Below are 22,938 nucleotides of genomic sequence, written 5' to 3'. Positions count from 1 at the left end.
AAGGATCACCTGGAACTCGGAGGCCAATGAAGATCTTGCTGGAGGGCCTCACACAACACTAGGGCGCGCCCCAGGGGGCGCCCTAATGTTGTGTGGGGCCCTCCACGCTCCATTTGCCCTACCTCCTCCACTATAAATTTAGGAATATTCCAAAACCCTCAAGGGAGTCCACGAAATACTTTTTCTGTTGCCGCAAACCTCTGTTCTCGCCAGATCCCATATGGAGGCCTTTTTCGGTACTCCGCCAGAGGGGGAACTCATCACGAAGGGGCTCTACATCAACCTTGTCGCCTCTCCGATGATGCGTGAGTACTTCACCACAGACCTATGGGTCCGCAGGTACTAGCTAGATCTCTCTCTCTCTCTCTCTCTCTCTCTCTCTCTCTCAATACAACGGTCTCCATGATCTTTACGAAGATCCATTCGATGTAATCACTTTGTGCGGTGTGTTTGTTGGGATCCGATGAATTGTGAGTTTATGATCAGATCTATCCTTGTTTTATTTGATTTCTTTGCTGATCTCTTTTATGAATGATTTAGTATAGCCTTGTATTTCTTCTCCGTAGTTTTCATTTGGTTTGGCCAACTAGATTAGATCTACTTGCAATGGGAAGAGGTGCTCGGTAATGGGTTCGATCTTGCGGTGTTCAGTCCTAGTGACATAAAGGGAGTTGATACACATGTGTTGTTGCCATTAAGGATACAAGTTGGGATGAATTATTATATGCTTTTGTCTTGACTACATCATGTCATCGTTCTTAATGCATTACTTCGTTCTTATGAAAATAATACACTAGATGCATGCTGGATAGCGGTCGATGTCTGAAGTAATAGTAGTAGATGCAAGCAGGAGTCGGTCTACTTGATTTGGATGTGATGCCTATATAATGATCATTGCCTCGGATAGCGTCATAACTATTTGCTTTTCTATCAATTACCCAACAATAATTTGTTTATCCATCGTATGCTATTTTCTTGAGAGAGATGCCACTAGTGAATCCTATGACCCGGGGTCTACTTTTATTATAAGATCAATCTCGTTTACTATACAAAAATATCAAAAATACTTGCTGCACTTTTTTATCTTTTATTTATTTATTTATTAATCTATCAATCTGTCATATATCGTTTAATCTCGTTTCTTCACCGTCGAGAGATTGACAACCTCTCGTCTGCATTGGGTGCGAAGGTTTGCGTTGTGTGTGCAGGTGCCGGTGTTGCTTGGTTCTCCTAATGTATTGATAACCTTGGTTTCTTAACTGAGGGAAATACTTACTCTATTGTACAGTAGTGTGTGCTGCATAATACTCACCTCTTCGGGGATAAAAATCCAACGCAGTTTACATGTAACAGGAAGAATTTATGGCGCCGTTGCCGGGGAGGATCAAGCCAACAACATCAACTTGCTAATCGCTGACGCCACTACCAAGTACCTACACTATGAACTCTTATCTTTGCATTTATTTTATTTGCCATTTGCCTCTCATTGTCCTCTCCCCCACTTCTAAAAAATTACAAAAATATTTGACTTTTCCTTTGCCATCATTTAGTTGCCTCTTTTCTCTCACTGTTTCTTTGCCTCTTTATTCGCTTGCTACCATGGGAGATTTTGTTGTGGATAAAAGTGAGGATGGGAAAAATCCGAGGATCGAAATCCCCACTAATTTGGATGCTAAAGTTTTTGTGTTGGGACACGGGAATCTCTTAGGTAAAATTATTATCCAAGAGTTCTTCAATTGTGTGAGAAATTTGCCTTTAGATGATGCTTCTATTCTTAAAAGAGCCACTAATTATGGTGATGCTATCTCTATTTTGATGCTAAAACTTGAAAGAAAATTTACTCGCACTCATCCCACCTTGCAAATATTATTTTATGAGTTGCCTATTATAAAAAAACCTAGGGCTAAGAAGATAGCCACCCATGTTCTCATGAATGAATTTGATGATATAGTGGAGGAAGCTAGGGAAATGTTTGATTTTTATGGTATGAATCGTGAGAAGCCCGTAATAGAAGAGATTCTTTACAATAAGGATTAACTGTTGAGGCATCTTTTTCATGATAATCACACTTTTGATGAGAACACAAAAAAGGAGGTGCCTCCTATGCATATCATACAACAAGTTTTCAATGGTATGAATAAGCAATTTTCTTGATCGTTTCCGGTAATCAAGGAGGTTATGAGGCGACATGACTTTCTAATTCCAAGATACCCTTGGATGATGTGTTTTATATTACTTTTGAAAAAACTCTTGCCAAAAGCTCCTCTATTAAATCCAAGGATGATAAAGTTGATGTATTGCTTTATGCCTTGCTAAGGGCGTAAAATGATAGCGCTTGTTGGGAGGAAACCCAACGAATATTTTTTATTTATTTTTGTTTCTGTTATTTTTTTTATTTTCTTCTGTTTTGAGTTGGTTTTATATATTTTAATTAGTGTTTGCGCCAAGTAAGACCTTTGGGATGATACATATGCTTGTGAATGCAATTCTACGAAAAACAGAAACTTTGACGAAAAGTCCAAGAATTTTATAAATTCATGAGAGTGTCGAATGTGTCTGAATATTTAACATGTGATTGATATACAAATTTTCCATGTTGTCCTAATTTTTCAATATTTTCATAGTTTCAACAGTATGGCTTTTCGACGGATTGCTACAGATTGTTTTGTTTTTGACAGATTCTGTTTTCGTTGCATTGTTTACTTATTTTGATGAATCTATGGATTGTATTGGGGGGGTGCAAGCCATGGGAAAGTTATAACACAATACCCATAATGTAATTATAAATTTTGAATGGGTTTGCAACAATACTTATAGTAGTAATTTGTTTGGTTATACTAATGGATCTCAAGAAGGTTTTGTTGAGTTTTGTGTGATTGAATTTTTCAAGTTTTGGGTGTGACATCGATGGATGAAGGAATGAAGAGATGCAAAATCCAAAGCTTGGGGAATCCCAAGACACCCGAAGGTAATATCTAAGGAGACTCAAGTGTCTAAGCTTGGGGATGCCCCGACAAGCATCCCCTCTTTCTTCTGACGACTATCGGTAACACACTTGAGGCTATATTTTTATTCATCACCTGGTATGTGTTTTGCTTGGAGCGTCTTGTATGATATGCGTCTTTGCTTACTAGTTTTTCACAACCATCACGTCTGAACACATTTGCTTGAGATGGCCTCACGTCATCATAATTTGTTAGAATTGCTTCTTGTGCTTCACCTAAATGTGTTAAGCTAGTCGGTTGCTCTAATGCTTCACTTATATCTTTTTGAGCACGGTGGTGCAAATGTTTTGAAGAAAATTGTTCTCATGCTTCACTTATATCTTTTTGAGAATGCTATATGTTTTGAAGAAACCTGTTCTCTTGCTTCACTTATATATTTTTGAGAATGTTAGAAAATTTTGAAGAAATCCACTCTCTTGCTTCACTTATATCTTTTTCAGAGTGTGAAAATAGTCTTGGTAATTAGTACAAGATATAATGCTTGGTCCCTTTGTGATGAATATTCAAGTATAATATGTTGGAATTATGCCCTAGAGGCAATAATAAATATATATTTATTACTATATTTCCTGTATCAAGATAATAATTTATTATCCATGCTATAATTGTATTGAATGAAGACTCATTTACATGTGTGGATACATAGACAAAACACCGTCCCTAGCATGCCTCTAGTTGGCTAGCCAGTTGATCGATGATAGTCAGTGTCTTCTGATTATGAACAAGGTGTTGTTGCTTGATAACTGGATCACGTCATCGGGAGAATCACGTGATGGACTAGACCCAAACTAATAGACGTAGCATGTTGATCGTGTCATTTTGTTGCTACTGTTTTCTGCGTGTCAAGTATTTATTCCTATGACCATGAGATCATATAACTCACTGACACCGGAGGAATGCTTTGTGTGTATCAAACGTCACAACGTAACTGGGTGACTATAAAGATGCTCTACAGGTATCTCCGAAGGTGTTAGTTGAGTTAGTATGGATCAAGACTGGGATTTGTCACTCCGTGTGACGGAGAGGTATCTCGGGGCCCACTCGGTAATACAACATCACACACAAGCCTTGCAAGCAATGTAACTTAGTGTAAGTTGCGGGATCTTGTATTACGGAACGAGTAAAGAGGCTTGCCGGTAAACGAGATTGAAATAGGTATGCGGATACTGACGATCGAATCTCGGGCAAGTAACATACCGAAGGACAAAGGGAATGACATACGGGATTATACGAATCCTTGGCACTGAGGTTCAAACGACAAGATCTTCGTAGAATATGTAGGATCCAATATGGGCATCCAGGTCCCGCTATTGGATATTGACCGAGGAGTCTCTCGGGTCATGTCTACATAGTTCTCGAACCCGCAGGGTCTGCACACTTAAGGTTCGACGTTGTTTTATGCGTATTTGAGTTATATGGTTGGTTACCGAATGTTGTTCGGAGTCCCGGATGAGATCACGGACATCACGAGGGTTTTTGGAATGGTCCGGAAACGAAGATTGATATATAGGATGACCTCATTTGATTACCGGAAGGTTTTCAGAGTTACCGGGAATGTACCGGGAATGACGAATGGGTTCCGGGAGTTCACCGGGGGGGGGGGGGGGGCAACCCACCCCGGGGAAGCCCATAGGCCTTGGGGGAGACACACCAGCCCTTAGTGGGCTGGTGGGACAGCCCACAAGTGCTCTATGCGCCAAGAGAAGAAAAATCAAGAGGCAAAGAAAAAAAAAGGGAGGAGGTGGGAAGGGAGGAGGACTCCCTCCCACCAAACCTAGTCCAACTCGGTTTGGGGGGGGGAGAGTCCTCCCCCTTGGCCCGGCCGACCCCCTTGAGGGTCCTTGGACCCCAAGGCAAGGCCCCCTCCCTCCCACCTATATATACGGAGGTTTTAGGGCTGATTTGAGACGACTTTTCCACGGCAGCCCGACCACATACCTCCACGGTTTTTCCTCTAGATCGCGTTTCTGCGGAGCTCGGGCGGAGCCCTGCTGAGACAAGGTCATCACCAACCTCCGGAGCGCCGTCACGCTGCCGGAGAACTCTTCTACCTCTCCGTCTCTCTTGCTGGATCAAGAAGGCCGAGATCATCGTCGAGCTGTACGTGTGCTGAACGCGGAGGTGCCGTCCGTTCGGTACTAGATCGTGGGACTGATCGCAGGATTGTTCGCGGGGCGGATCGAGGGACGTGAGGACGTTCCACTACATCAACCGCGTTCTCTAACGCTTCTGCTGTACAGTCTACAAGGGTATGTAGATCACTCATCCCCTCTCGTAGATGGACATCACCATGATAGGTCTTCGTGCGCGTAGGAAAATTTTTGTTTCCCATGCGACGTTCCCCAACAGTGGCATCATGAGCTAGGTTCATGCGTAGATGTCTTCTCGAGTAGAACACAAAAGTTTTTGTGGGCGGTGATGTGCGTTTTTCTGCCCTCCTTAGTCTTTTCTTGATTCCGCGGTATTGTTGGATTGAAGCGGCTTGGACCGACATTACTCGTACGCTTACGAGAGACTGGTTTCATCGTTACGAGTAACCCCCTTTGCTCAAAGATGACTGGCAAGTGACGGTTTCTCCAACTTTAGTTGAATCGGATTTGACCGAGGAGGTCCTTGGATGAGGTTAAATAGCAACTCATATATCTCCGTTGTGGTGTTTGCGTAAGTAAGATGCGATCCTACTAGATACCCTTGGTCACCACGTAAAACATGCAACAACAAAATTAGAGGACGTCTAACTTGTTTTTGCAGGGTATGATTGTGATGTGATATGGCCAACGATGTGATGTGATATATTGGATGTATGAGATGATCATGTTGTAATAGAAATATCGACTTGCACGTCGATGGTACGACAACCGGCAGGAGCCATAGGGTTGTCTTTATACTAACGTTTGTGCTTGCAGATGCGTTTACTATTTTGCTAGGATGTAGTTTTAGTAGTAATAGCATAAGTAGCACGACAACCCCGATGGCAACACGTTGATGGATGATCATGGTGTGGCGCCGGTGACAAGAAGATCGTGCCGGTGCTTTGGTGATGGAGATCAAGAAGCACGTGATGATGGCCATATCATGTCACTTATGAATTGCATGTGATGTTAATCCTTTTATGCACCTTATTTTGCTTAGAACGACGGTAGCATTATGAGGTGATCTCTCACTAAAATTTCAAGACGAAATTGTGTTATCCCCGACCGTGCACTGTTGCTACAGTTCGTCATTTCGAGACACCACGTGATGATCGGGTATGATAGACTCAACGTTCACATACAACGGGTGCAAAATAGTTGCGCACGCGGAACACTCGGGTTAAGCTTGACGAGCCTAGCATGTGCAGACATGGCCTCGGAACACATGAGACCGAAAGGTCGATCGTGAATCATATAGTTGATATGATTAGCATAGGGATGCTTACCACTGAAACTATACCCAAATCACGTGATGATCGGACTTGGATAGTGTAAGTGGATCATGAACCACTCAAATGACTAGAGAGATGTACTTTTTGAGTGGGATTTTAGCATATAATTTGATTAAGTTGAACTCTAATTATCTTGAACATAGTCTAAGTCCACCTTGAATATATTTGTGTTGTAGATCATGGCTCACGCGACAGTCATCCTGAATTTTAATACGTTCCTAGAGAAAGCTAAGTTGAAAGATGATGGAAGCAACTTTGTAGACTGGGCTCGTAATCTTAAGCTAATCTTACAAGCTGGGAAGAAGGATTATGTCCTTAATGCTGCGCTAGGAGATGAACCACCCGCTACGGCTGATCAGGATGTTAAGAACGCTTGGTTAGCACGTAAGGAGGACTACTCAATAGTTCAATGTGCAGTCTTGTATGGCTTAGAACCGGGACTTCAACGTCGCTTTGAGCGTCATGGAGCATTTGAGATGTTCCAGGAGTTGGAGTTTATCTTTCAGAAGAACGCCCGGATCGAGAGGTATGAGACCTCCGATAAATTCTATGCTTGCAAGATGGAGGAAAACTCGTCTGTCAGTGAACATGTGCTCAAAATGTCTGGGTACTCAAACCGTCTAGCTGAACTGGGGATTGAACTCCCGCAAGAAGCTATCACTGACAGAATCCTTCAATCACTGCCGCCAAGCTACAAAGGCTTTGTGTTGAACTACAACATGCAAGGGATGAACAAGTCTCCCGGCGAGTTGTTTGCGATGTTGAAAGTCGCAGAGTCTGAACTCCATAAAGAGCATCAAGTGTTGATGGTGAATAAGACCACTAGTTTCAAGAGAAACGACAAAGGCAAGAAGGGCAATTCGAAGAAGAGCGGCAAGCCTGTTGCCAATCCGCCGAAGAAACCCAAAGCTGGACCTAAGCGTGAAACGGAGTGTTTCTATTGCAAGGGTATGGGTCACTGGAAGCGCGATTGCCCCAAGTATCTGGCAGATAAGAAGGCGGGCAAAGAAAAATCAGGTATATTTGATATACATGTTATTGATGTGTACTTAACCGGCTCTCGTAGTAGTGCCTGGGTATTCGATACCGGTTCTGTTGCTCATATTTGCAACTCGAAGCAGGAACTGCGGAATAGACGAAGGCTAGCGAAAGACGAAGTGACGATGCGCGTAGGAAACGGTTCCAAGGTTGATGCAATCGCCGTCGGCACAGTGTCACTTCAGCTACCATCGGGATTAGTGATGAACTTAAATCATTGTTATTTAGTGCCTGCGTTGAGCATGAACATTATATCTGGATCTTGTTTATTGCGAGACGGTTACTCTTTTAAGTCTGAGAATAATGGTTGTTCTGTTTCTATGAGTAACATCTTTTATGGTCATGCACCGAATGTGAGAGGATTGTTCATATTGAATCTTGATAGCGATATGCATATACATAACATTGAGACCAAAAGAGTTAGAGTAAATAATGATAGCGCCATATTTTTGTGGCACTGCCGCTTGGGTCATATTGGTGTAAAGCGCATGAAGAAACTCCATGCTGATGGACTTTTGGAGTCACTTGACTTTGATTCACTTGACACGTGCGAACCATGCCTCATGGGCAAGATGACTAAGACTCCGTTCTCCGGAACAATGGAGCATGCAAGTGACTTATTGGAAATCATACATACCGATGTGTGTGGTCCAATGAGCGTGGAAGCACTCGGCGGATATCGTTATTTTCTCACCATCACTGACGATTTAAGTAGGTATGGTTATGTCTACTTGATGAAGCACAAGTCTGAAACATTTGAAAAGTTCAAGCAATTTCAGAGTGAAGTGGAAAATCATCGTAACAAGAAGATCAAGTTCCTACGGTCTGATCGTGGGGGTGAATATCTGAGTTTCGAGTTTGGTGATCACTTAAGAAAATGTGGAATTGTTTCACAGTTGACACCGCCTGGAACACCACAGCGTAATGGTGTGTCCGAACGTCGTAATCGTACTTTGTTAGAGATGGTGCGATCTATGATGTCTCTTACTGATTTGCCGTTATCATGTTGGGGTTATGCATTAGAAACAACTGCATTCACTTTAAATAGGGCACCATCAAAATCCGTTGAGACGACACCATACGAACTGTGGTATGGCAAAAGACCAAAGTTGTCGTTTCTTAAAGTTTGGGGATGTCATGCTTATGTCAAAAAGCTTCTGCTTGAAAAGCTGGAACCCAAAGCGGAAAGGTGCGTCTTCATAGGTTACCCAAAAGAGACAGTTGGGTACACCTTCTATCTCAAATCCGAGGGCAAAGTGTTTGTTGCTAAGAACGGAGCATTTCTCGAGAAGGAGTTTCTCTCGAGAGAATTGAGTGGGAGGAAGATAGAACTTGACGAGGTTGTCGAACCTCTCATCCCTCTGGATGGTGGCGCAGGGCAAGGGGAAACCTCTGTCGTTGCGACACCGGTTGAGGAGGAAGTTAATGATGATGATCATGAAACTCCAGTTCAAGTTTCTGTTGAACCACGCAGGTCGACGAGATCACGCGCTGCTCCAGAGTGGTACGGTAATCCCGTCTTATCAATCATGTTGTTAGACAACAATGAACCTGCAAATTATGAAGAAGCAATGGTGGGCCCAGATTCCAACAAATGGCTAGAAGCCATGAAATCCGAGATAGGATCCATGTATGAGAACAAAGTGTGGACTTTGGAGATACTACCTGAGGGCCGCAAGGCTATTCAGAACAAATGGATCTTTAAGAAGAAGACGGACGCTGACGGTAATGTGACCGTTTATAAAGCACGACTTGTGGCAAAGGGTTTTTCACAAGTTTCAGGAGTTGACTACGATGAGACTTTCTCACCCGTAGCGATGCTTAAGTCCGTCAGAATCATGTTAGCAATAGCTGCATTTTTCGATTATGAAATATGGCAGATGGATGTCAAAACGGCGTTCCTTAACGGTTTCCTTAAGGAAGAGTTGTATATGATGCAACCCGAAGGTTTTGTCGATCCTAAAAATGCTGACAAGGTGTGCAAGCTCCAGCGATCCATTTATGGACTGGTGCAAGCATCTCGGAGTTGGAACAAACGCTTTGATGAGGTGATCAAAGCATTTGTGTTTATACAAGTGGTTGGAGAATCTTGTATTTACAAGAAAGTGAGTGGGAGCTCTGTGGCGTTTCTAATATTATATGTGGATGACATATTACTGATTGGAAACAACGTAGAGCTTTTGGAGAGCATAAAAGGTTACTTGAATAAAAGTTTCTCTATGAAGGACCTAGGAGAAGCTGCTTACATTCTAGGCATTAAGATCTATAGGGATAGATCGAAACGCCTGATAGGACTTTCACAAAGCACATACCTTGATAAAGTTTTGAAAAGGTTCGAAATGGAACAGTCCAAGAAAGGGTTCTTGCCAGTTTTACAAGGTACAAGATTGAGTAAGACTCAGTGCCCAGCAACTGATGAAGATAGAGAGCATATGCGCTCTGTCCCCTATGCTTCAGCCATAGGTTCTATCATGTATGCGATGCTGTGCACTAGACCGGATGTTAGCCTGGCCATAAGTATGGCAGGTAGGTTCCAGAGTAATCCAGGAGTGGATCACTGGACAGCGGTCAAGAGAGAGCACTCAGAACAAGACAACTCTTGCCACATCTATTTTTTTGAGAGAACCACCTACTCATGTGTTGAGATCAAGATATTTCACTCCAACCATATGAATCTTGATATCTAGTCTCCCCATGTTGCTTTCCACCCAATCAATCTCTTGTACGAAAGCCAAATATGTGAGAGAGTGATTGAGTGTTGAGGAGACTATCTTCTGAAGCACAAGAGCAAGGAGTTCATCATACATACCACATCTATTACCTTTTGGAGAGTGGTGTCTCCTAGATTGGTTAGGTGTTGCTTGGGAGCCTCCGATTTCTCGTGGAGTTGAACCAAGAAGTTTGTAAGGGCAAGGAGATCACCTACTTTGTGAAGATCTACCTGGGTGAGGCTAGTCCTTCGTGGACGTAAGCCATGATGGAATAGACAAGGTTGCTTCTCTATGGACCCTTCGTGGGTGGAGCCCTCCATGGACTCCCGCGCCCGTTACCCTCCGTGGGTTGAAGTCTCCATCAGTGTGGACGTCAGATAGCACCACCTATCGGAACCACAGGAAAAATCTTCGAGTCCCCATTGCGTTTGATCCTCCTTTCCCTACCCTCTACTTACATGTACATGTCCTTACTTTCCGCTGCTATACTCCTAGACTTGCACGTGTAGGGTGTGTTTGAATTGATATAATTGCTAAACTTGCCAACTATTAAAATTGGGAAAAGGCGAAATTTTTGTTTGGTCAAGTAGTCTAATCGCCCCCCTCTAGACATACTTCGGGTCCTACACAAACCTCCTTGATGCCATACAAGGACATGGATGAAATATACGATATGCCTTTCATAAATTTCGTCCATAGCTTATTGTAGGTGTTGCGTCACCTTATTTTTGGGCCAGGCCCATGTAATTTTGAAATACAATTTCCTAGGATGGTTATAGAGTCTGTATTGTAGGGGAAACGACTTGGGAGGTGTTTTAGTCTCACCTTGCCACGGGTGGACAAAATCCCCTCCCTCCCCCCTATAAACATAGCCCTTAAGGCACCGTTTAGACTTTAGTTTTGTTTAGATTAATTTTTTTGCCATAGCTGCAACTTTGCATACCTTGTTTGTGTTCTACAATTAGAGCAAGACATCACAGAACCCCACCTCATTAATAAAAATTTATTCTTATATCCGCAATATCTAGATTGCAATTTTAGTTTCTTGCTTGTTCTTTATTTGTGTGCAGAAAATAGACCCTTGTGGTCAGGTTGATCGTGCTCTGGCATGGTTAATAACCTCTCGGAGTTGGTTTACAGGTTTCTAAGGCACGACGTCCTTGCACATCCGTAGTTGGATTGTCGAAGTCCACTCCATCAAAAACGATAGTCACCATGTCATCGAAAGATGGGACACCTTGACCTCTATCAAGTGGCATCAGATTTCCAACTTGCTTGGTGAGATTTTACCATTTTCCATAGTTTAGATCGCATCTATTCTTCATACCTACAATCCACAAAAAGCCACCAAATATTAAGATAGATCATCATATCCGAACCAAACCGAGCCTTTTGCAGTTTCCTGCTCGGTGTTTTACTTTGTTGAATTTGTGGTTCTGTCGTCGTGTGGAGTTGCTCGTCTTAGTGTCTAGTCCTTTAGAGTTTCGAGTTCTTTTCACAAGTTGCCATGCTGTCATATACCACCATCGACCATCATCATCATCATCGCTGCTATGTACCACTATCGCATATCCACCGCCAATCCGAGTCCATATACCCCACCACATATCCGCCGCCATCATGTCAATCCTAGTCCACCTTCATCATAGATTCGCCACTAGTTTGTGTTCATCGTCCCTACATATATCAGCCACCAGTCCGAGTTCCCACCAGTTTAACCTCCGCCAACAATCCTTCTGAGTCTAGTATTTGCTTCTCTGTTATTGAGTTCTAGATCACACATACTATGTGTCGTGATCAATTCGGATGCCCCAACTTTGGTGTTGCCCATAGTAGAGAAATAGGTCCAGTATAAAAAACTAAGTTTGAAAAATTCTAGCTAGGTAGTTTTTAGACCATTTGGGGACCATTTTCATAAAAAATGTCGTCGAGCAAAAAAAGAGGAAAAAGTTGAAAAGGAAAAAATAGAGAAAAAAAGAGATTCTGAGTGTGCTTCTCCTTTGTTTACGTGTCACGCCATGATTTTTTTGGTGTTCTAGTCTCACGTCTCTAGTACGGTCTAGCCTAGGACCAACACAGTACCTCATTGAGCATTTATTCAACTTTGTATCCCTGAATTGATTATTGTTGAACCTTTTGCTACCATATTATAAGACATCCAAGCTCTACATACATCTACTTCATGCGTTTGACACCACTATCGCTGTATCCAAGGTTTGAGGGTTTTGACTGCAGCGGTTGCCAATCACCGCCTGCTGACGGGTAAGAACTACTAAAAAATTGAGATTTGCTTGATGGATTTGTGACACACTTTAAGTGCATCTAGTGCCCCTTAGTGATTTTGTTGTATTGAAGACTTATAGGTTAAGGGATTAATATGTTTGTGAGTGTACACATGTGAAAGGACGTGGATGTCACCTAGAGGGGGGGGGGGTGAATAGGCGCTTTAAAATAATTATGGTTTAGGCTTGAACAAATGCAGAATAAAACTAACGTTTAATTTGTCAAGCACAACAACTAGGCTCACCTATGTGCATCAATAACTTATGCTAAGCAAGATAAACAACTAAGTGATAGCAAGATATATGACAATAAACAATATGGCTATCTCTAAGTAAAGTGCATAAGTAAAGGGTTCGGGTAAGAGATAACCGAGGCACGCGGAGATGATGATGTATCCCGAAGTTCACACCCTTGCGGATGCTAATCTCTGTTGGAGCGTGTGGAGGCACAATGCTCCCCAAGATGCCACTAAGGCCACCGTAATCTCCTCATGCCCTCGCACAATGCAATAAGCCGTGATTCCACTAAGGGCCCTTGAGGGCGGTCACCGAACCTGTACAAATGAAAAACCTTGGGGGCGCTCACCGGTACCCGTACAAATTGCTCGGGGCAATCTCCACAACCTAATTCGAGGCCCCGACGCTTGCCCGGAGCTTTACACCACAATGATTGAGCTCCGAGACACCACCAAGCTTCTAGGACGCCAAAGCATGCACGAAGAACAATATCTAGGGTACTAAGTACCAAAGGTAATAAGCTTCTCAAACTTCACTTCCACGTATCACCGTGGAGAACTCAAACCGATGCAACTCATGCAATGGCAAGAACACACAAAGTGGTCAAGTCCCTCACACTCAAGTCCCTCCATAACAACAAAAGCTATGGAGAAATATGAGAGGAAGAACAAGGAGCTCACAAAGAACTCCAAGATCTAGATCCAAGGGGTTCCCCTCACATAGAGGAGAAAGTGATTGGTAGAGATGTGGATCTAGATCTCCTCTCTCTTTTCCCTCAAGAACTAGCAAGAATCATTGGAGGGATTGAGAGTTAGCAAGCTCTAAGAAGGTCAACAATGGGGGAAGAACATGAGCTCAGCAGATAAGTAAAGCCAAAGGGGAAGAAGACCCCCTTTATATAGTGGGGGAAGGAATCAGACCGTTACCCCCACTTACAACCCGAGCCTAGCGGTACTACCGCTGGCTGCAGCGGTACTACCGCTGACCCTCCAGCGGTACTACCGCTGGCTGCAAGGGTACTACCGTTGAGCCCATGGTAGCGCAAGGATACTACCGGGCCAACCACCGCCAAGAAAGTCTTCGCAAAAAGTCCGACGAAGTACATCCGCAAGGATGACAGTACTAAAGTCCTGGAGCGGTACTACCGCTGACCAGGGGCGGTACTACCGCTGGGACAGCGGTACTACCGCCAGCTCTAGCGGTACTACCGCTAGAGCCAACGGTACTACCTCCAGCTCTAGCGGTGCTACCGCTAGGGCGAGCGGTACTACCGCTAGGTCCAGCGGTACTACCGCTCGCCACTGAAACAGCCATAACTTTCGCATACGAGCTCCGAATCGAGCAAACCCAAGATTGTTGGATTCAGGACGACAAGAGCTATCCAAACAGATGCATATGGACCTCTATGATTGAAGATATGAAAATGCCAATGATATAGAGATGTGAGACCTCTATGAATGAAGAACCGGCAAAAACTCCAACATCGAAAACATCATAGTAGATGCATATGGACTCCGTTTTCGATGAACTCGAGCTTGTCATGAAGATGACCATAAGCTCTAAAACTCACAAAGAGAAACACCAAATAAGAACGAAGAAGTATGATGCAAGCATGGAAATGGTTTGAGCTCTCAACGAATGATTTGATCGAGCTACTCACTTGAGAGCCCCCCTTGACAGAACGGCAATCTATCCTAAAACAGAAAACCTATCAAGGGCAAACCTATGCCTTGCACCTCGTCCTATTGAGCTAGATGATGATGATCTTGGCTTCCTCAAGATGGACCACCTTTCTTGATTGCGTTGGCTTGATGAAGACTAGTTGATTTCTCCCCCATACTCACTATGGGTGAGCCATTCTTCAGCATATCTTCACAAGTCCATTGCCACCACAATGGACGACAAGCTTCAAGCATGATATATTCGTGCTGATCCACTTGAACTTGCACACTGCAATCTTGATGACGATCACCACTTGACGTCATCCTTCATGGGTTGTATGAGATCTTCCTTTTGACGCAAGCCCATGGAAACACACCATACCATGGGATCACTTGATCCCCCTCGGTACATCTTGTACGCTTTGTGTGTTGATCATCTTGATTTACTCTTTGTCTGACGATCTTGATCAACCTTGTGTCTCTATGACCATTCTTTGGATTATACCTTGAATACCACCTTGGTCATCATATAAACTCCTTGAACCCAACAGATGGACTTCAAGAAGTGCCTATGGACAAATCCTATAAATATAACTTAAGGCAACCATTAGTCCATAGGAATTGTCATCAATTACCAAAACCACATATGGAGATATATGCTCTAACAACATGCTCTATAAGTCATTGAGGAGTTTGATAAGTCCAAAGAAAGTCGACTCCTAAAAATGAATGTCTTCAACTGAAGACTTTGATATTTCCCGAGGACTTTGAAAGTGAGGAAATTGGTGTGTCCTTGAAGATATTGACGCAAGGACTATGAAGCATGAAGGCTTGCTTTTGTAGTTTTATTTCCTTTATTTTGAGTCATAGGAACACCATACTGTTAAAGGGGGTCAAGGTAGTACTAAGGAGAAATTTCCAAGTGATGCTCATCTCCAAGCCTACACATAATCAATCCTTTGAGTGAAACCTTTGGAAATCTCTTACAACTCATTCAATTTCTTCAGTGACATAGACGAAGTTCTTTTGGTCTCTGAAGAAATTGCTCAGACTGAGGACTTAGGATTTCGCGAGTGTGAATTGCCTACCGTGAGGAACATGATAGATCTGAGGACTTTCATAGTTCGAGCGTCCAACCGTTGATGTGCTTCACACCAGCTGCCCCCCAAGATCTTATCCACACAACAGTCATATCATTGGGGGCATTTATGTCATTTCATGTTGGCTTACACCCTATCTATAAATATCCACCCCATAACGGCTAGTCAGTTGGCTGCTTCGAGAGAGAACTTGACACTTGTCATTTGAGATCATCCCGTCCTGTGAGGACTTTGGCAGAGTGAGTGCTTTGGGATCTGCAAACCTCATGTGGGACATGCTGTCCGAAGTCAACGAATGACTCTCAACTCAACACGACTCTCGGGTTGATGTTCTTCGCAATCTCTTCAACCACTTCAAAAGACTCGACAACGAAAATGTTTAGGAAACCTTCGATCGTCTCACTGATATCTCCAATGAGCTCCAAGCACTTGGTGCCACTGACATCACCGACCATGAGGTGGTAAAAAATTGCTGAGATCTCTTGATTCCTCATTCAATACACTTGCTTTGATGATTCAAGATAATGGAGACTACAAGTCACTAGATCCTGCTAATATTCTTGAGAGACTCAAGACTCATGAATTCCAACAATCTAGGAAAAGAGAACTTTATGGGCCAAGCTATGGAAGATCTCGTGCACTGAAGCAAATGCAATTTCCTCATCTGAAGAAGAAGAATATGATTGCAGTCTTGGTGACCCTAAAGAACTTGGTGAGGATCTTACAATGCTTGTGACAAAATTGTAGAAGTTTTACATAAGAGGTCAGTTTGAAAAATCTTCAAGAAGAGATGTGAAGAAATCAAAATCTTCATCTCAGGATTACAAGAAATGAAATTGTCATAAATGCAAGAAGTCTGGCCACTACATTGCTGATTGCCCTCGCTGGGTAAAGGAATCAAAGAAGAATAAACACAAGGATGACAATTCTGATGACTAGAAGAAAAAGAAGAAATCTTCAAAATCCTCATCTTCAAATTCCTCATCGCACAAGAAGAATAGTTTGAGAAAGGCTCGGGCTCTTATTGGCAAGGAAATGGATTCTGAGTAAGAATGTGAGGAATGTGAGGAAGAGGAAGGATCTAAGGAGGAGCCAGAGTCTGGTGTGGCAAGCCTAGCTCTTGCAACCACATTTGTGAGAAAGTGCACCTTCAATCTTGAAGAAAATTATATCGTCAACAAGACCGATGACTGAGATGATGATTGTGCCCCCACCTATTGCTTCATGGTAAAAGGTGCCAAGGTACTCAATCATTCTTCCTCGTCTAACTCATGTCATGAACGTGATGATTATCAGAAACCTAGTTAGTACATACTTGCAAATATTTCCACTAAGCAACATAATGCTATTGAAAAGCTTCAGAAACTGCTAGACAAAAGCGATGACCTGTTGAACGAGGAAATGGATCGGACTTGAACTACGACTGATGACGTTCAGCATCTTCAATCTAAGTTTGATATCCTTCAGAGTCTTCATGAAACTCTCTTAGCTGATACGAGAAGCTTTCTTATGAATTTCTTTAAAGAAAGCAAGATATTGAGAAACTAAGAATGTTTCATGATGATCTTCAAAGGGAAAATGATTCTTTGTTTGCTTAACAGATTAGTTCTAGTGAGGAAGAATCCATTCCACCTTGCTTGAAATGCATCTAACGTGAAACTGCAATTTCTTCACCTGAATGTTCAAATGCTTCTATTGCGACAATTTCTTCAACTATATCTATGGTCACAAATTCCTAAACTGAGGAAACCACAAATGTCACTCATGAAAATGCAGGGTTGAAGGAATTGTATGTGACAGCCGTATACAGATGTTTCGAAGGGCATCAAACCCTTTGCGATGTGCTCAAAAAGAAGATTCTGAACATAAACCCTAGGAAAGAGGCATTCAAGAGGAAGATGAATGTTGATGGATCTTATTGGAAACCTAATCTGTATGCCAAAACCTCATGGGTTGCTGCAAAAGGACCTCTTGTAGACCCATCCACATTTTTTGGCTTTACTTGTGAATCTTCATATTCCTCTGATGAGTCACTTAACTCCAACTATAAGATGTTCAAAAATTAGAATGGTGAAGTATTTTCTAGATATGTTGGAACTAACTGTAGGAACGGACCACCATTGAGGAAAATTTGGGTTCCCAAAAGTTGTTTGGAAAATCTTCACGTGAATGTCCTCATGACACCACCCGTGAAGAACAGAAACCCCAAATCAAATTCCTCAAATGGACTAAAGACTTCACATGGATCAAATTCCTCATATGGTCAAAATTCTAATAATGCATGTGCTAATGCTTATGTTTCTCAAGGAAACTACAAGGCTCATGAATATGTGCATTATTCTTCAAAACATTATGTTCATAAATCCTTGAAGAATTTCTGTGCATATGCATTTGAGTACACTAACCCCCTTACTATGAAAGGAAGTTGATTAGCTTCAATGCCTAAATTTTCATATGATGCTCTTAGAATGATGAACTCATTGCCACCCCTCTAGATGTGGATGGTGAAGAAAATGAACTAACTGCTTATGTAGGTTAGGTCTCCAGACGAACTTGAACGTCTGAGGAATTTGCTGGAGTCGTGAGGAAATGCTTGAAAGGACGTACGCTAATTTGCTCCATGTGAGTCTTCAACACCTATCACAAAAAGGTTGTTGACACTATAGATGTGTTGTTGGATGAAATTAATGACTCGCAATGAGAGCACGTGCTTCCCGTGCTAGATTAAATGTCTCCTGAGGAATCCATTAGGTTCAAGGCCCCTGAAGATATCATACCCATTGAAGAACCTCTACCAGCTGATGAAGTCATCCCAAACAATCAAGAAATTCATGCCCGTGCACCTAGGTAAAATGGAGTTGATGAAAATCCTCAACCCCAACAAAGTCGTCAACCTGCCTATCCAAGAGTCACAAATGAAGTGCAGATCGACAAAATCCTCGATGACATCAATGCACCAGGTCCCCTCACTCGCTCAAAAGCATCACATTTGACTAACATTTTTGGGCACTTTGGTTTCGTGTCTATCATAGAGCCCACCAAGGTTGATGAAGCATTTATGGAGCCTGGGTGGATTCAAGGCATACAAGAGGAATTGCATCAATTCAAGCTCAACAATGTGTGGGAACTTGTCAAGTGATCTGATCCTCGCAAACACAACATCATCGGTACCAAGTGAATTTACCGCAATAAGCAAGATGAAAATGGTCAATGGTGAGGAATAAAGCTCGACTTGTAGCACACGGCTACACATAGGTTTAGGCATTGTTAAGGAAATCGGTAACTGGTAGCTGGTCGGTCAGCTTGAGAGTAGAGATTAATCGGTGAGTCATCCTCTGGATTAATCGGTCGTCCAATAATCAGCAGATTAAATAGGAACCCGCGAACATATTCTAGTTTTTCTATGTATTATACCCTACTCTCATCCTCTCAGCTATGTGATATACCATAATCAGGTACTATTTGATCAAATCCTAGCTATTGAGGAGCGAGAGGGTGATGGGAGAGGTTACATGCCAAAAAATTGGGCCTTTTTGGCCCACGAGTTAGTAGGCCAACTAAGATTAATCGGCCTGACAACCTATTAATCGGTCTAACATGTTATTTAATCGTCCTGACAAGCCATTTAATTGGTCACACAAGTTAACACGGTGAATAGGGGTTATTCGAATCGGCCACCCAATGAGTAGCGATTAACTCGACCATTAACTGATTAATCAGATGAATTCTTGAATAGTGGGTTTAGGGAATTGACTCTAATGAAACTTTTGCACCTATTGCTAGACTTGAAGCTATTTGAATATTGCTTGCCTATGCTAACCATCAAAATACCATCTTATAACTAATGGATGTGAAAAGTGCATTCCTCAATGCTAAGCTTGAGGAAGAAGTATATGTTGACCAGCCCCCAGGTTTTGAAGATCCTAAGCATCCTCATACACTCATTGGACTCAAGAAGGCCCTTATGGTCTCAAGACGGCCCCTTGGGCATGGTATGAAACTCTGAAGGACTTCCTCATGAAGAAAGGCTTCAAACCCAGTTCGCTCGACCCAACTCTTTTCACAAAATCCTATGACAATGAACTATTTGTGTGCCAAATATATGTGGATGACATTATCTTTGGTTGTACTGACAAACGTTATAGTGACAAATTTGCATACATGATGATTGAAGAATATCAAATGTCCATGGTGGGAGGGTTGCAATTCTTCCTAGGTCTTCAAATTCATCAACAACAAAACGACAGTTTCATCTCTCAACAGAAATACCTCAAGGATGTCCTAAAGAAATTCTGCATGCAATATTGCAAAGGTGCCAAGACTCCTATGCCCACAAACGACCACCTCTACACTGACGAAAATGGTAAAGATTTCTATCAAAAGGTATATCACTCCATGATTGGCTCTTTATTGTACTTATGTGCATCTAGGCCAGATATTAAGCTTAGTGTTTCCATGTGTGCCTGTTTCCAAGCAACATCGAAGTAATTACACCATAAGGTTGCGAAGCATATTCTTGATATCTAGATCACACACCAACCCTTGGATTATGGTGTACCAAGGGCTGAAATCTTGATGTTAGTGGATATTCTGACTCTGACTATGTTTTTGACCATGTGGATTGCAAGTCAACATTAGGCACATGCCATTTCCTCGGACGATCCATAGTCCGTTGGTCCTCGAAGAAACATAACCGTGTGTCACTATGTATTGTTGAAGCTGAGTATATTGTTGTTGGTTCTTGTTGTGCTCAATTGCCACGGATGAAGAAAACCCTCAAGGATTACGATGTCAAGGTGAAGAATGTGCCTCTCTACTGCGACAATGATAGTGCAATCAAGATTTCTCACAATCTCGTTCAACATTCAAAGACCAAGGACATCGAGATTCGTCATCATTTTCTTCGCGATCATGTACTCAAGGGCGACATCTTGATCGACCACGTGAAGACTGAAGAAAAATTGGCTGATATCTTCACTAAGCCCTTGGATGAAAAGAGATTTTACAAGTTGCGGTGTGAGCAAAATATCTTAGAATATTTGATTGTTCTGTGAAAGCACACACATCCTAACACTTATGAAAAATTGATGACTTAGATTTGCAACACACAAAGTAACTTTTTTCTTCAATCATTGAAGACTAACCCTCAAAGTGTGAAGAGATTAATGAAGAAATTGATTCTCATAACCCTACGACAATTGTACGCGGTGTCTAAAATCATCATTCTTATACGGTGGGTCACGCCACCAACAAAAGTTGATATTCTTCAAATTTGGGGTTTTCTTTATTTTGCAAATTCTTCAAATTTTCATATTCCTCAAATTTTAAAATTCCTCAAAATGTTCAAATTCATCAAAACATTTCAACTCGTGTTCTTCATTGACTATATATATATTTGAGCTTTCAATGTCCTCAACAACATTCACTTATTGTTAATTCTTCAAGTTGATTTTCTTCTAAGTAATGTGATTGGACCCTTCCCCTCCATGCTAAGACAACCTAGTCTATTCAAAAATTCTTCATAAGCGTTCTACTTGAAACCCGTTTGAAGTCTTCACTGGGTCCTTGTCAGCTGAAGAATTTGCGAACATAACTTTTAAATATTTTGGTGGTTGCGCTCAAACTGATCCCACTTCCCACAACTGGATGACCCACGATACCCCACTCTCGCCTCCTCTTAGTATGTGGGTGACACATGTTGCTAGGGTAGCAAGGGTCAGGGGTAAATGGGTCCAAAATCTTCAGACCGATTTTTTTACCTCAACTATAAATACCCCTTTCACTGTCTCATTTACTCTGCTCGATCTCACCTCTCCTCCCGCTCGAGCTTAGACCTAGGAGCGCCACTAAACTTCATCATCGCTGAAGTGGAAGAGCTTAACTGCCTTGACCACCTTGCCGTCGTACTCGCGACGACCGTAGAAATCCTCAGTCCATCGCCATCGTACTCGCGCCGACCGCAGAAATCCTCAGTCCTTCGCCGTCGTACTCGCGCCGACCACAGAAATTCTCAGTCCATCGCCGTCGTAGCTCCCTTCTGTCGCCGAGCTAGGATGCAGAAGATCTGACCTAACAAACTTCTCCACTTCTACTTCAAGTTAGCAGTGTTCTTTGAAAAGGGTAATTAAAATCTAATTCACTAGCCTATTTGGTCCCCTTGATTTCACAAAATCCTCAAAAGGTGATTGTTCCTCAACTGTTCAATCCGTAAACACTCAAAAGTCTCATTCCCTTGATGTGTTTCTCTAAGTTATGATTTTCTTCAAAGATTCCTCAGTTCTGTGAATATTCAAATCTACACAACTGTGGAACCTAAGTCAAGAACACTTAGTGAAATTCATCAAGACATCTATGGTCAAATTCATCAACTTGATATTCTTTTGAAAAATTTTTGAGGACGCATGTGACCTCTTCAAATTCCTCGCACCTATACTCTATTCATAGGTACAAATTCCTATTGATGAATCTCTAGGTTATCATCAACTTAACTAATTTGCATCATTTCTTGAATAAAATTTGCACACATCTTTAGAATCCTCAAAAGTTAAAATTCCTCAAGTGAAGAAAATGGTTGAAGGGAAAATACCTTACAAAGAAGGAAAGAAGGCAGAGACCAACACTACCTTTGAAATTCTCGAGGAAATATATGATCAATACCGCACTGCTGATGAGGAGATATATGCAAAGAAACCAAGGAGAAGTGCAAAATGTGCATTCAAAAAAATTGAGAGAAGATGGGCAAAGGAGTGGGGGAGTACATATATGCTACTCCAAAATACATGATGATATTCTCTGTAACTCCTCCATGCCCAAGACCTCCTCTTGCTGAAGGCCAAGTAGCTGATTCCACTAGCATAAAAAGTGGTGAAGAATTTCCCAAGGAATGGGATAAAAATTTAAGAAAAGCTAAAAAAGCTCTCTACAGAATTTGTGAGGAAATTCAACCGTGATACTGTCGTTGTTGCAACTGATGCCTCCTCTTCTGTCATGGCATGTGCCAGTGGAACTTCTCCAAAAAGAGCTATCCAAAAGAAATATGCTTTGAAGTCAAAATCCTCAAGCTCAAATCCCTCAGAACAAATTCCTCAATCACCTCCCTCTATGGATGTCACTTCCTCAGCTGTTGCCACAAAAGCCTCAACACAAGTGCATCTCATAACATGTCAGTGAACTGTTGGATTCACAATTCCCTCAAGGACATCTGCAACCGGCTCAGCTCTCACTTTTTCAAGTGCTATAGCTATGAAAAAGAAGATGATAGCTGGCCATGGAAAAATACAAAGTCCTCACAAGGTGGTTTTCATTGTTCCATCGACATCTGAGGACGATGAACCTGATGATGAATAATTCACTGGAATCATCAGAAGCAAACATCAAATAGTGGCTGAGGCTAAAGGCTCAAACATTCCTCTTATGTTGAACCCAAGAACTGTGTTTGATTTCATCGATGTCTGAAACAAGGATCCTCATACCCCTATTG

Source organism: Hordeum vulgare, chromosome 1H (genome assembly GCF_904849725.1).
Source record: "Hordeum vulgare subsp. vulgare chromosome 1H, MorexV3_pseudomolecules_assembly, whole genome shotgun sequence".
Taxonomy (NCBI): Eukaryota; Viridiplantae; Streptophyta; class Magnoliopsida; order Poales; family Poaceae; genus Hordeum; species Hordeum vulgare.
This window is presented reverse-complemented; position numbering follows the sequence as displayed.